This window comes from Aquarana catesbeiana, linkage group LG13, assembly GCF_042186555.1.
Source record: "Aquarana catesbeiana isolate 2022-GZ linkage group LG13, ASM4218655v1, whole genome shotgun sequence".
In the NCBI taxonomy this organism is placed as follows: Eukaryota; Metazoa; Chordata; class Amphibia; order Anura; family Ranidae; genus Aquarana; species Aquarana catesbeiana.
In genome coordinates, this window is record NC_133336.1 from 11,191,768 (window position 1) to 11,204,460 (window position 12,693).

Below are 12,693 nucleotides of genomic sequence, written 5' to 3' on the forward strand. Positions count from 1 at the left end.
CCCACATGCCCTCAATATTGGGAGGGTGCCTTGTCCCCATGTTGATGGGGAGAAGGGCCTCATCCCCACAACCCTTGCCCGGTGGTTGTGGGGATCTGCGGGCGGGGGGCTTAACAGAATCTGGAAGCCCCCTTTAACAAGGGGACCCCTAGATCCCGGCCCCCCGTGTATCCCTACCATTTCACAAAAAAAGTCTCAAAAATGTTAAAAAGGGTGACCCCACCTCCCTCTGACAACACGGGGAATGCCATAGGGATATCCCTGTGCATCAGAGGGGGGCGGGGTCACCGGGTGGCCCCACCCTCCATTATATAAGAACTGTCACACAGCGGAACACTCCCACTGAGGAGGATTGTGCGGAGGATGAAGCAGAGAAGAAGCCGGAGGAAGATGCCAGATGAGAAGACCAGAGAAGGAAGCGGAGAAAGAAGCGGGGGAAGAAGAAGATGGAGGAAGAAGAAGAACACCGAAGGAAGACCAGAAGAAAGAAGATGGAAGAAGAAATGGGGAAAGAAGAAGAAATTAATAAAGAAATTGTCAAAAACCGTGTCTTGTCTTTAACATTTTTTAAACTTTTTTGTGAAATGGTAGGGGTACATTACCAATTCACACAGGGGGGCCAGGATATGGGGGTCCCCTTGTTAAAGGGGGCTTCCAGATTCTGATAAGCCCCCTCTCCCGCAGACCCCCACAACCACCCGGCAAGGATTGTGGGGATGAGGCCCTTCTCCCCATCAACATGGGGACAAGGTGCTTTGGGGGGCCGCTACCCCAAAGTACCCTCCCAATGTTGAGGGCATGTGGCCTGGTACGGTTCAGGAGGGGGGGCGCTCTCTCATCCCCCCTCTTTTTCTGCAGCCTGCCAGGTGGCGTGCTCGGATAAGGGTCTGGTATGGATTTTTGAGGGGGAACCCACGCCATTTTTTTTTATTTTGGCAGGGGGTTCCCCTTAATATCCATACCAGACTTGAAGGGCCTGGTATGGAATTTAGGGGGACCCCCACACTTTTTTTTTTTTAATTTTGGTTTGGGGTTCCCTTGTGGGTAATTCCATGCTGTTTTTATCAATAAACTTTTATGTGTATTGCCGGACCGACAATTCATTATAGCCGGCACTAGTGCTAGCACTTTTAAATGACTTTTTTTTCCTTTAGAAATGTCATTTTGCTGTCAGATTGTTCTAAACATGGGAAACATGCACCATTTTACAGGCATACTATAGACACCCCCCCAGGTACGAAATTTAAAGGAATATTACACTTTTATTGTTTCACTTTAAGCATTATTAAAATCACTGCTCCCGAAAAAACGCCCGTTTTTAAAACTTTTTTGCATTGATACATGTCCCCTGGGGCAGGACACAGGTCCCCACACTTTTTATGACAATAGCGTGCATATAAGCCTTTAAAATTAGCACTTTTGATTTCACCCATAGACTTTTAAAGGGTGTGCTGCGGCTTTCGAATTTGCCGCGAACACCCCAAATTGTTCACTATTTGGCGAATGGGCTTACAGCCAATGTTCGAGTCGAACTCATGTTCGACCCGAACAGACAGCTCATCCCTACTCTCCAGGGACTTGATAAATATGAGGATATCATCGAGATAAGCCAGCACACAACTGCAACAAATCTCGGAGGACATCGTTAATAAATTCCTGGAAAACTGCCGGGGCATTACAAAGGCCAAAAGGCATTACGAGGTACTCATAATGGCCTGTTCTGGTATTAAACGCAGTTTTCCACTTGTCGTCCTCCTTAATCCTCACAGGATTGTAAGCACCTCTCAGTTTAAGCTTAGTGAAAACCATTGCTCCCTTGAGGCGGTCAAATAACTCTAATCAATGGGATCGGGTAGGCATTCTTAATCGTGAAATGATTGAGACCCCTATAATCAATGCAAGATCTCAGTTCACCGCTCTTCTTCACAAAGAAGAAACCAGCACCAACAGGAGACGAGGATCTGCGAATGAAACCTCGAGAAAGTGCGTCTGCAACATACTCCTCCATGGCTTTATCCTCCAAGACCGACAATGGGTAAACCCGACCACGAGGGGGAGTGGCACTAGGTTGAAGGTCAATTGCGTAATTATACGGCCGGCGTGGAGGCAAACTACCGGCTTGACCTTTGTCAAAGGCATGGCTAAAATCATGGTACTCCTCTGGCAGGGAGGTACACAGGACCTTGGCTACCTTCCGGAAGCATGTTTCACTGCATTGTGGTGACCAGGAGAGAACCTCAGCATGGAGCCAATCAAAAGAGGGGTTGTGCCTCTGTAACCAAGGATAACCAATAACCAGCGGAAACTAGGGAGAGAAAATCACTTGGAATTGGATTATCTCATGGTGAAGAGCCCCTACGACCATAGACAACAGAACTGTCTCATGAGTCACATGGGCAGGCTGTAGAGGTTTCCTGTCAAGAGCCTCAATGGCAAGTGGAGTGTCACGCAACTGCAGTGGAATCCAGTGCTTTGATACAAAGGCAGCATCAATGAACAGGCCTGCAGCCCCAGAGTCGATTAAAGCCTGTATCTCAATAGATGACTTAGCCCAAGAAAGGGTGACCAAAACCAGGGGCTTATCCTTCTGGATAACTGGGGACAACACAAAACCACCTAAGGTCTGTCCATGACAGGACCTCAAGGTTCGGGTGTTCCCAGGATGGGTAGGACAAGACTTCAAAAAGTGACCTGCCTGGCCACAATAAAGGCACAATCTCTCCCTCCTCTTAAAGGCTCTCTCATCCGCAGAGGGACACGTCAAGCCCAAGTGCATGGGTTCACCATCACTGACCGACTCGGTACCAGGAGGCATGGGAGGTGTGGGAGGCACGGGTGGGACTGCAAAGCTCGGAGGTAAACGTACAGGAGGCTTCCGCAAGCGCTCCTTAAAAGAAAGTCTTTCTCTGAGTCTTGAGTCAATGAGGATGGCAAACGAGATCAAGCTCTCTAGCTCAGTGGGTATATCAGTGGGCCTCATTATTCCAAGCAACCTCTGCTGCCAGAGTACGGTACTCAATGGCGTTGTCGGCAACAGTTCTCATACTCTGTTTGATGGCCATGAGGCACTTGGCAACAGAAGCGGAGCGTGCAAGAACATCAAATACAATTTTAAAGGAGGCCACAAACTCAGGGTAACTCAAGACAACAGGTTTTTGCGTCTCCCATAGAGGGTTAGCCCAGGCCAAGGCTCTCTCAGAAAGCAAAGATATCATGAACCCTACTTTGCTTCTGTCCGTGGGAAATGCCTGGGCCAGCATCTCAAAGTATATCCCAACTTGGTTGAGAAACGGTTTTGCTTGCGTCTATCTAGCAAGGTTACTCTGTGGTATAAGCAAGGAAGCTGAGATTTCTGCAGTGTGTATATGTGCTTTACTATACAAAGATGCTGTACATACAAAAACTATTACAATATTAGGAATACAATACAAGACTGATAGATATCTATAACAAACAAAATGTCTAGCACAGCTTATGGTCTATAACAGTACAAATACACTTAAAGGTTACTTATCTTCTTTTACTGTATGTTCGTGATCTCCATTGGCAACAATTCTCCTGGAGCATCAGGCAAGTTTCTTCTGTCATGAGTGGCTTCTGATGTTACAGCATGATCGTGTGTGTGTCTCTCTACTCACCCCTTTTATGTGTCAGGCTGTTTACCATAGTTACCAAACAACAGAAAACATACCTGTTTACTGTAGCTGTAGAAACAATGGACTGTTGAAAACTGTCAACTGAATACAAAAATGGTATCTACGTACCACTGTCTACTCAAACCAAGACAGTAAGTTAACAGTCATTCTTTCAGTTTGAAAGCTGAAAGAATCTCAAACAAGTAATGTCTTACATGTTTACTGTAGCTATAGAGACAATAGCCTGTTAATTGAACTGTCAATTGAATATAACAATGGTATCTGACCCCATCGTATAAAACAGCATTTGTTTGAGAAATCTACTCAAGTCAAAAAACTGACAGTAATCTGACCAACGGACTATTGTAATATTGTCCCATGTATCTTATGTCTGATTAATATAAAAAAAAAATCATATTTTTAGCAAACGCAACACATTCCGCCCTAGATTTTTTTTTCTTTCAGACTCCATACAGAAAATGACTTCATTACTATGAAAACTCATTTTAAACATTCATTTTCCTTGAATGAAAAACCTCCCATATTTCTGTCATCCCATCCCTCTGTCCATTCTAAAGTTCTTTAGAAACAAGTCCAGGCTTGTAATACATCAAAGGCCTTGCACTCCACAGCTCTTGCGATCTTCCATCATGTTCTATGGATCAAATTGGAGTTAGCCTGTGGAGTGGAAAACAAAGCAGATTATCTGTTCCTTCTAATAATACATAAACAGTAGATCCAGGCCCTTCAGCTAAAATCTCTCCTCTAAGTGGCTTCTTGCCTGGATATCTGACTAACACTTTTCCCCCTGACTGTACCCACTTCTGACCCTCCCAAAGAACATCAATAGGGAGGAGAGGAAATATACTGATATTTCCCAGAAGATCACTGCCGTTTATTTTGGAAGGTTTGCTGTTATGTAGCCTCACTTTCCACTCTTGCTGGGAAGTATCCACTAACCAGTCAGAGTCCCAGCCACTGTCTTGAAGCTCATCTGTCAATGCAAATGTAACTTCAAACCTTCCTGCCAGATTCCCTCTCATTCCTAGATAGGCTTCAGCTTCAGATACATCACTCTTGGTTTCTTTGTCATGGGAAGCAGTAACATGGTATCTGTTAAGCCCTGTTCTTTCAGGAACCTTACATAAATACTGAACTCTGCACTCCAGCTGTGGAATCTGTGCCCCAACCCCTACCATCCTCTCATATGGTGTGCTTTTGGCAATTGGCCTAGAATTTAACAACATGACTGCCTGTGTGAGGGCCCGATCCCACCCCCCTAGTGTATGTGTGGGTGTAAGTTTGCGTATCTGTTTCTTCAATAGCCCGTTGTATCTTTCAATCAAACCAGCTGCCTGTGGATGGTATGGGATGTGGCACAACCAGTACACTCCAGAATCTTTGGCCCACCGCTGTACTGTTGATCCGGTGAAGTGTGAGCCGTTATCACTTTGGACTTGTTTGGGACAACCATAAGCAACGACAAGTTTCTGGAGCAGTTGAAGCGTTGTGGCTTGATCTGCATGTTTGCAAGGATGGACAAGCATAAGTCCTGAATAGGTGTCCACTGCAGTACAACAATATCTCAGTCCATTGTTTCCCCGGGGCAGGGGACCAATGAAGTCAGTCTGCCAGATCTCTGCAGGCCTCTCACCCCTCTTAAACCCCTCCCAGTGGAGTACTTTTGCAATGGCCATTGTCACACTTCTCCACACACTGTACAGTTCTCTATTACAGTCTTTATTATGTCCATGGATAAAGGCAATCCTCTCTGCTGTGCCCATTCATATGTTGCTTTCTGCCCAAAATGTCCAGATTGCTTGTGGGCCCAGTTTGCCAAGTTCATCAAGACAGGATCAATTGGCACAACTGCCTTCACTTTGGCGATTTCATCTGCAACTCTGTTATAGTTCTCAAAGTCTGAGACTAGGGGCACATGTGCATCAAAATGCCCCACTTTTATGGTGCGGGAGTGAGCTTCCTTCCAGATGTAGTCCCATACTTCCTTGCCTCCCCACACCACCTTTCCATGAATCATCCATTATTGGACTTCCACGTGGGCATCCAAGTTGTCAGTCCTTTAAAATCCACCCAGCTGTCAGTGTAGATAGTGACATGGAAAGAAGGATCCCCCTGAGTCATCACTACAGCTTTCAACTCTGCAGACTGACTGGACCCTCCAATTCTGGTCTCCTGCAGGACTGTGTCCGTATTTGGGTTGTAGGCTGCTGCTGTCCATTTATGCCCAGTTGAGGCAACTATGGCTGAACCATCAGTGAACCACACTGACTCCTTCATGTCTTCTGACAGAGACTCAAAGGGTGGAGCCTCTTGAATGGGGGATGACTGCAGCACAGGAATTTTTTCTTCTGGCCGGGTGCTGGTAAAAGTAACAAGCCCTGTCAACTGTTTTGAAATGTCTCTAACATCTCAAGCTGCAACACCCCCTCTTTCTTAAAGGTACCACTTCCATTTCATCAGTGTCTGGTTCTGGGCTACAGCTGCCCTAGTGGTCAGTCCATTATCTCTCACCCATCCTGCTATTGGCAATGCAGTATGGATGGTGACTGTGTCCTTCCCTGTAATGGTCTCTACATGTTGAAGCGCTGTATAGGCCCCAAACAGGTACTTCTCTAGGGGTGTGTATCTCTTCTGTGCCCCTGTCAGTTGTTTGGACCAAAATCCAATGAGTATTGCTCTCAGTCCTTTCTTTTCATTTGGCTGCCATAGATTCCAAGATATGGTACCATTCTGCTCCACTACATCTAGATGAAATGGTACTCCTTGTCTCACGGGTCCTAATCCCTGATGCTGCAAAATAGCCTCTTTAGCAGCCAGGAATGCAGTCCGCTGCTCTGAACCCCATGAGAACTAACACAAAAACTATTACAATATGAGGAATACAATACTAGACTGACAGATATCTATAACAAACAAAATGCCTAGCAAACTGAACAGCCTATGGTCTATAATAGTACAAATACACTTAAAGGTTACTTATCTTCTGTTACTGTATGTTCGTGATCTCCATTGGCAACGATTCTCCTGGAGCATCAGGCAAGTTTCTTCTATTATGAGTGGCTTCTGATGTTACAGAATGATTGTGTGTGTGTGTGTGTCTCTCTACTCACCCCTTTTATGTGTCAGGCTGTTTACCATAGTTACCAAACAACAGAAAACATACCTGTTTACTGTAGCTGTAAAAATAATGGACTGTTGAAAACTGTCAATTGAATACAAAAATGGTATCTACGTACCCATTGTCTACTCAAACCAAGACAGTCATTTAACAGTCATTCTTTCAGTTTGAAAGCTGAAAGAATTTCAAACAAGTAATGTCTTTACTTTAGCTATAGAGACAATAGCCTGTTAATTGAACTGTCAATTGAATACAACAATGATATCTACCCCCATTGTATAAAACAGCATTTGTTTGAGAAATCTACTCAAGCCAAAAAACTGACAATAATCAACTCACTATTGTAATATTGTAATATTGTCCCATATATCTTATGTCTGATTAATATAAAAAAATCATATTTTTAACAAACGCAACACAGAAACCCACTGCATTGAACTGGATCGCCCCCAAATCGCTGGGGAAGCAGAGCGGAACCGGACATTCTAATACTCAAGGCGGGTACCTGCACAGAGACCGGCGCAGCAGCAGGGACGGCCTACAACACAGGTTGTACCGGAGCATCCAAAGTGGGGGAATCCAGGTGAGCCGTGCAACTCAGGAGTGTTTGTAATGCCATGGCAAACTGATTCATGCGGTGATCTTGCTCATCCAATCTGGAAAAAATATTACCAACAAGTGGATTGACTGTATCTTCTGAATTCATGGCCTTCACCTACTGTCAGAAACCATGAATCAGACCGAGAAAGAAGTACAGTAAAATCACACTTGTTTATTAATAAAAATAAAAAGGTAAATAGAGTAAGCCTAGTCAAAGCATAGCCAGAGTCCAGTAACCGGATCGGGTAGTCATTCAAGCCAGAGTTCAGTAACCAGATCGGGTAATCAGCCAGGCCAGAAGTAGAGGAACAGCAAGCAGGATAAGGAGCCAGAAGGGATGTCAGCAAAGCCAGTCTTTAAACAGGAACACAGGAGATGGTTTCTTGTGATGTGACCAAGGCGGAGGCAGGAATGAAGTGAGCTGGAGACCTTTAAGTAGGCGGGACTGACGAGCAGATCCACAACAGCTGGTTAACTGTGGAGAGAGATGAGAGCTGGCAATTAGCCGACAGCTGAGCGGCCAGCTCAGAGAAGGAAGGGCTGAGCCAGCCCTGACATACCTATAATTTAATAGTTAGTAATACAGTAGGTGACCGCGATATTGTGTCAATCTCGCCGCACTTCTCGGCGAGATTTGACACCTACGAGCCCCGTCGCAGGAGCCAGCGCCGAGATGGCTCACTCATCGCGAAAGGAAAACTTTGTTTTCCTTCCGCGATGAGTGACAGGCAGTGCTGACAGCTGTCTGGTATGAATCCTGAGGCGGGAACACCGCGCCAAATTTTAAATGAAAAAACCGGCGTGGGTTCCCCCCTCGGGGGCATACCAGGCCCTTAGGTCTGGCATAGATTGTAAGGGGAACCCCCTATGCCGAAAAATCGGCGTGGGGGTCCCCCCCAAATCCATACCAGACCCTTATCCGAGCACGCAGCCCGGCCGGCCAGGAAAGGGGGTGGGGACGAGCGAGCGGCCCCCCCCTCCTGAGCCGTACCAGGCCGCATGCCCTCAACATGGGGGGGTGGGTGCCTTGGGGGAGGGGGGCGCCCTGCGGCCCCCCCACCCCAAAGCACCTTGTCCCCATGTTGATGAGGACAAGGGCCTCTTCCCGACAACCCTGGCCGTTGGTTGTCGGGGTCTGCGGGCGGGGGGCTTATCGGAATCCGGGAGCCCCCCTTAATAAGGGGGCCCCCAGATCCCGGCCCCCCACCCTGTGTGAATGAGTTTGGGGTACATGGTACCCCTACCCATTCACCTAGGGAAAAGTGTCAATGTAAAAAAAAACACACTACACAGGTTTTAAGAATAATTTATTAGTCAGCTCCGGGGGTCTTCTTCCGACTTCGGGGGGTCCCCTTCCGACTTCTCCCGGTGTTCGGCCTCTTCTCCCGGGCCCCACCGCTATCTTCTTCCAGCTCTATTGCCAGCGAGGGGCCCGGTCTGCTGCCGCTGTCTTGTCGCCGCTGTCTTGTCGCCGCTGTCTCGCCGCCGCTGTCTCGCCGCCGCTGTCTTGCCGCTTCTTCTCTTCTTTTCTTCTTCCCCGATGTTGACACGACGCTCTCTCCGACTCGAATGCTGTGTGCGAGCTGCGGAGCCATTTATATAGGCGGTAACCCCGCCCCCTTACGACGTCAGGGTCCCAGCATGCGCAGGGACTCTGGGGTCACGCCCCCTTATGACGCCAGAGTCCCTGCGCATGCTGGGACCATGACGTCATAAGGGGGCGGGGTTACCGCCTATATAAATGGCTCCGCAGCTCGCACACAGCATTCGAGTCGGAGAGAGCGTCGTGTCAACATCGGGGAAGAAGAAAAGAAGAGAAGAAGCGGCAAGACAGCGGCGGCGAGACAGCGGCGGCGAGACAGCGGCGACAAGACAGCGGCGACAAGACAGCGGCAGCAGACCGGGCCCCTCGCTGGCAATAGAGCTGGAAGAAGATAGCGGTGGGGCCCGGGAGAAGAGGCCGAACACCGGGAGAAGTCGGAAGGGGACCCCCCGAAGTCGGAAGAAGACCCCCGGAGCTGACTAATAAATTATTCTTAAAACCTGTGTAGTGTGTTTTTTTTTACATTGACACTTTTCCCTAGGTGAATGGGTAGGGGTACCATGTACCCCAAACTCATTCACACAGGGTGGGGGGCCGGGATCTGGGGGCCCCCTTATTAAGGGGGGCTCCCGGATTCCGATAAGCCCCCCGCCCGCAGACCCCGACAACCAACGGCCAGGGTTGTCGGGAAGAGGCCCTTGTCCTCATCAACATGGGGACAAGGTGCTTTGGGGTGGGGGGGCCGCAGGGCGCCCCCCTCCCCCAAGGCACCCACCCCCCCATGTTGAGGGCATGCGGCCTGGTACGGCTCAGGAGGGGGGGGGCCGCTCGCTCGTCCCCACCCCCTTTCCTGGCCGGCCGGGCTGCGTGCTCGGATAAGGGTCTGGTATGGATTTGGGGGGGACCCCCACGCCGATTTTTCGGCATAGGGGGTTCCCCTTACAATCCATGCCAGACCTAAGGGCCTGGTATGCCTCCGAGGGGGGAACCCACGCCGGTTTTTTCATTTAAAATTTGGCGCGGTGTTCCCGCCTCAGGATTCATACCAGACAGCTGTCAGCGCTGCCTGTCACTCATCGCGGAAGGAAAACAAAGTTTTCCTTTCCCGATGAGCGAGCCAGCGCGACATTCACAGTACCCTGTCGCCGAGAACCAGCGCGATGGTATCGCGCTGGAAACACAATCTCGCGGTCAGGTACTGTAGTTAAGTTATTATTAGTTAGTCTTTCAAATTTTCGTATTTTTTTTCTTATTTGCGGATTTTTGATTTACGAATTGCCATCATAACAAATGACCCGAAAAATGAAAAAGAAAACGAATGAAACGAAAATGAACAAATTTTTCGGCAGTGCACGTCTATTATCTTCTAATAAGACAATGTTAGTTCTCTCATAGAAAACTGCTGAAATAATAAAATAGCAAGCAATCCAAAAAGTTCAGAACTACATCATTATGACCACTGGATGGTGGAGTATCAGCGGAAATAAGTATGCTCCGCATCACCATCTAGTGGTCATAATGTGGTATTTTCCACAATCGCACATTCAAACTGCAGAGGGTATAGCCAGAGAACCGATGACTTTGCTCCATTCACACAAAGAAATTTACATGCAGTTTCAATGGACATTTATTTTAACCCCTTCCCGCCGACCGTACGCAGATATGCGTACTCGGGTTTCCGGGGTTATACCGGGATGATGCCCGCAGCTGCAGGCATCATCCCGGTACCGTTGTTTACAGCGGGCGATCGGCTACCTGTGTATAACAACCGATGCGGCTAAAAGCCGCTCGGTTGTTATACCGGAGGAGCGGGAGGGGACATCCCCCCCTCCCGCCGCTGTTACCGGGCCTCCCGTGCGATCGGGAGGCCTGGTGTCCAATCGGGTACCTTCGGCGGCTGGGGGCAGGCTGGAACGAAGCTGTGAGCGGCTTTGTTCCAGCCTTCTTGTTGTAAACGCGGAAGCGACATCATGACGTCACTTCCCGTTTACACGGCTGCCGATGGCGCCGAATTTAAAAAAGTACACAGTATTCAGAATCGCCGTTTTTGGCGATCTGAATACTTTGAATTGTAAAGGAGGGATGGGGGGTCTTTTAGACCCCCCATCCCTCCATAAAGAGTACCTGTCACCACCTATTACTGTTTACATTCCTTGTGACAGCAATAAAAGTAAAAAAAAAAAAAATTTTTAAAAACACAATTTATAAAGTAAAAAAATAAATAAAATAAATAAAAAAAAAATTTTTTAAACACAATTTATAAAGTAAAAAAATAAATAAAAAAAAAAAAAAAATTTTTTTAAGTGCCCCCGTCCCCGTGAGCTCGCGCAGCGAAGAATACGCATACGGAAGTCAAGCCCGCATATGTAAACGGTGTTCAAACCACACATGTGAGGTATCGCCGCGATCGTCAGAGCGAGAGCAATAATTCTAGCCCTAGACCTCCTCTATAACTCAAACCTGGTAACTGTAAAAAAATTTTAAAGCGTCGCCTATGGAAATTCATAGGTACCGTAGTTTGTCGCCATTCCACGAGTGCGTGCAATTATAAAGGGTGACATGTTTGGTATCTATTTATTCGGCGTAACATCATCTTTCACATTATACAAAAAAATTAGGGTAACTTTACTGTTTGGATTTTTTAAAATTCATGAAAGTGTCCCTTTTCCAAAAATTTGCGTTTAAAACACCGCTGCACAAATACCGTGTGATAAAAAATATTGCAACAATCGCCATTTTATTCTCTAGATTCTCTGCTAAAAAAATATGTATAATGTTTGGGAACTCTAAGTAATTTTCTAGCAAAAAATACGGATTTTAACTTGTAAACACCAAATTTCAAAAATAGGCTTAGTCATGAAAGGGATTATACATATAACCCAAAGTGTAACTTTTACATGTGAATTTATAGTGCCAAGCTGAGACTTTAATTTTAAATGAGATTTTAAATGTGAGCTTTGATTGGATGACCACCAACATCAAGGGATATATTTTGTAAGGTTTTAACTCTTTTCTACTCTAAAACTAAAAAGAAAGGAAAAAGGTAAATGAAGAAGAGTTAAGCAGATAAAGAGTCGTAAAGAGTTATGAGAACAACAATATCACAGGTGCTTGAGGCCTATATAACCTCGTGTAGAACTCATTGTGAGCCTGATCATTTTTAAGTCTGCTGGAACTCTGTCCAAGTGGAACTGGTCTAAGTGGTGAGTTGAAACCAGAGTTTAAAACAGGAGGTTATAATAGAGGTCATAGTACTTGTGTAGTGTGAGTACCTGAGTGTTGTCTGAGTAGTGTGTGTGGATCGTTAGTACTTGTGTATTGTGTACTGTATACTTGTGTATTGTGTACTTTATACTTGTGTATTGTGTACTGTATACTTGTGTATTGTGTGCTGTATACTTGTGTATTGTGTGCTGTATACTTGTGTATTGTGTGCTGTATACTTGTGTATTGTGTACTGTATACTTGTGTATTGTGTACTGTATACTTGTGTATTGTGTGCTGTATACTTGTGTACTGTATACTTGTGTATTGTGTGCTGTATACTTGTGTATTGTGTGCTGTATACTTGTGTATTGTGTGCTGTATACTTGTGTATTGTGTGCTGTATACTTGTGTATTGTGTGCTGTATACTTGTGTATTGCGAGTGCGCGTAGGTCTATTAACCTTCTATGAGGAGGTGAGTTGCCATCTAGATAAAGGAAGGCCCGTAGACGTGGTGTATCTGGATTTTGCAAAAGCATTTGACACAGTTCCCCATAAACGTTTACTGTAC

General features: G+C 46.5%; 1 long non-coding RNA gene and 1 pseudogene across 1 annotated transcript in view; one reads left to right on the forward strand and one right to left on the reverse strand.

The window, feature by feature from the left end:
• The window catches only part of LOC141117088 (serine protease inhibitor A6-like), a 50,813-nt pseudogene that overhangs the window by 23,748 nt on the left and 14,372 nt on the right, over positions 1 to 12,693 (forward strand).
• Positions 7,527 to 12,693, reverse strand: part of LOC141117090 (uncharacterized) — a 79,369-nt gene continuing 74,202 nt past the window's right edge. The window contains exon 3 of the long non-coding RNA XR_012237099.1: positions 7,527 to 7,849. This is a non-coding gene — a long non-coding RNA (uncharacterized lncRNA). The remainder of the gene's footprint in view (positions 7,850 to 12,693) is intronic.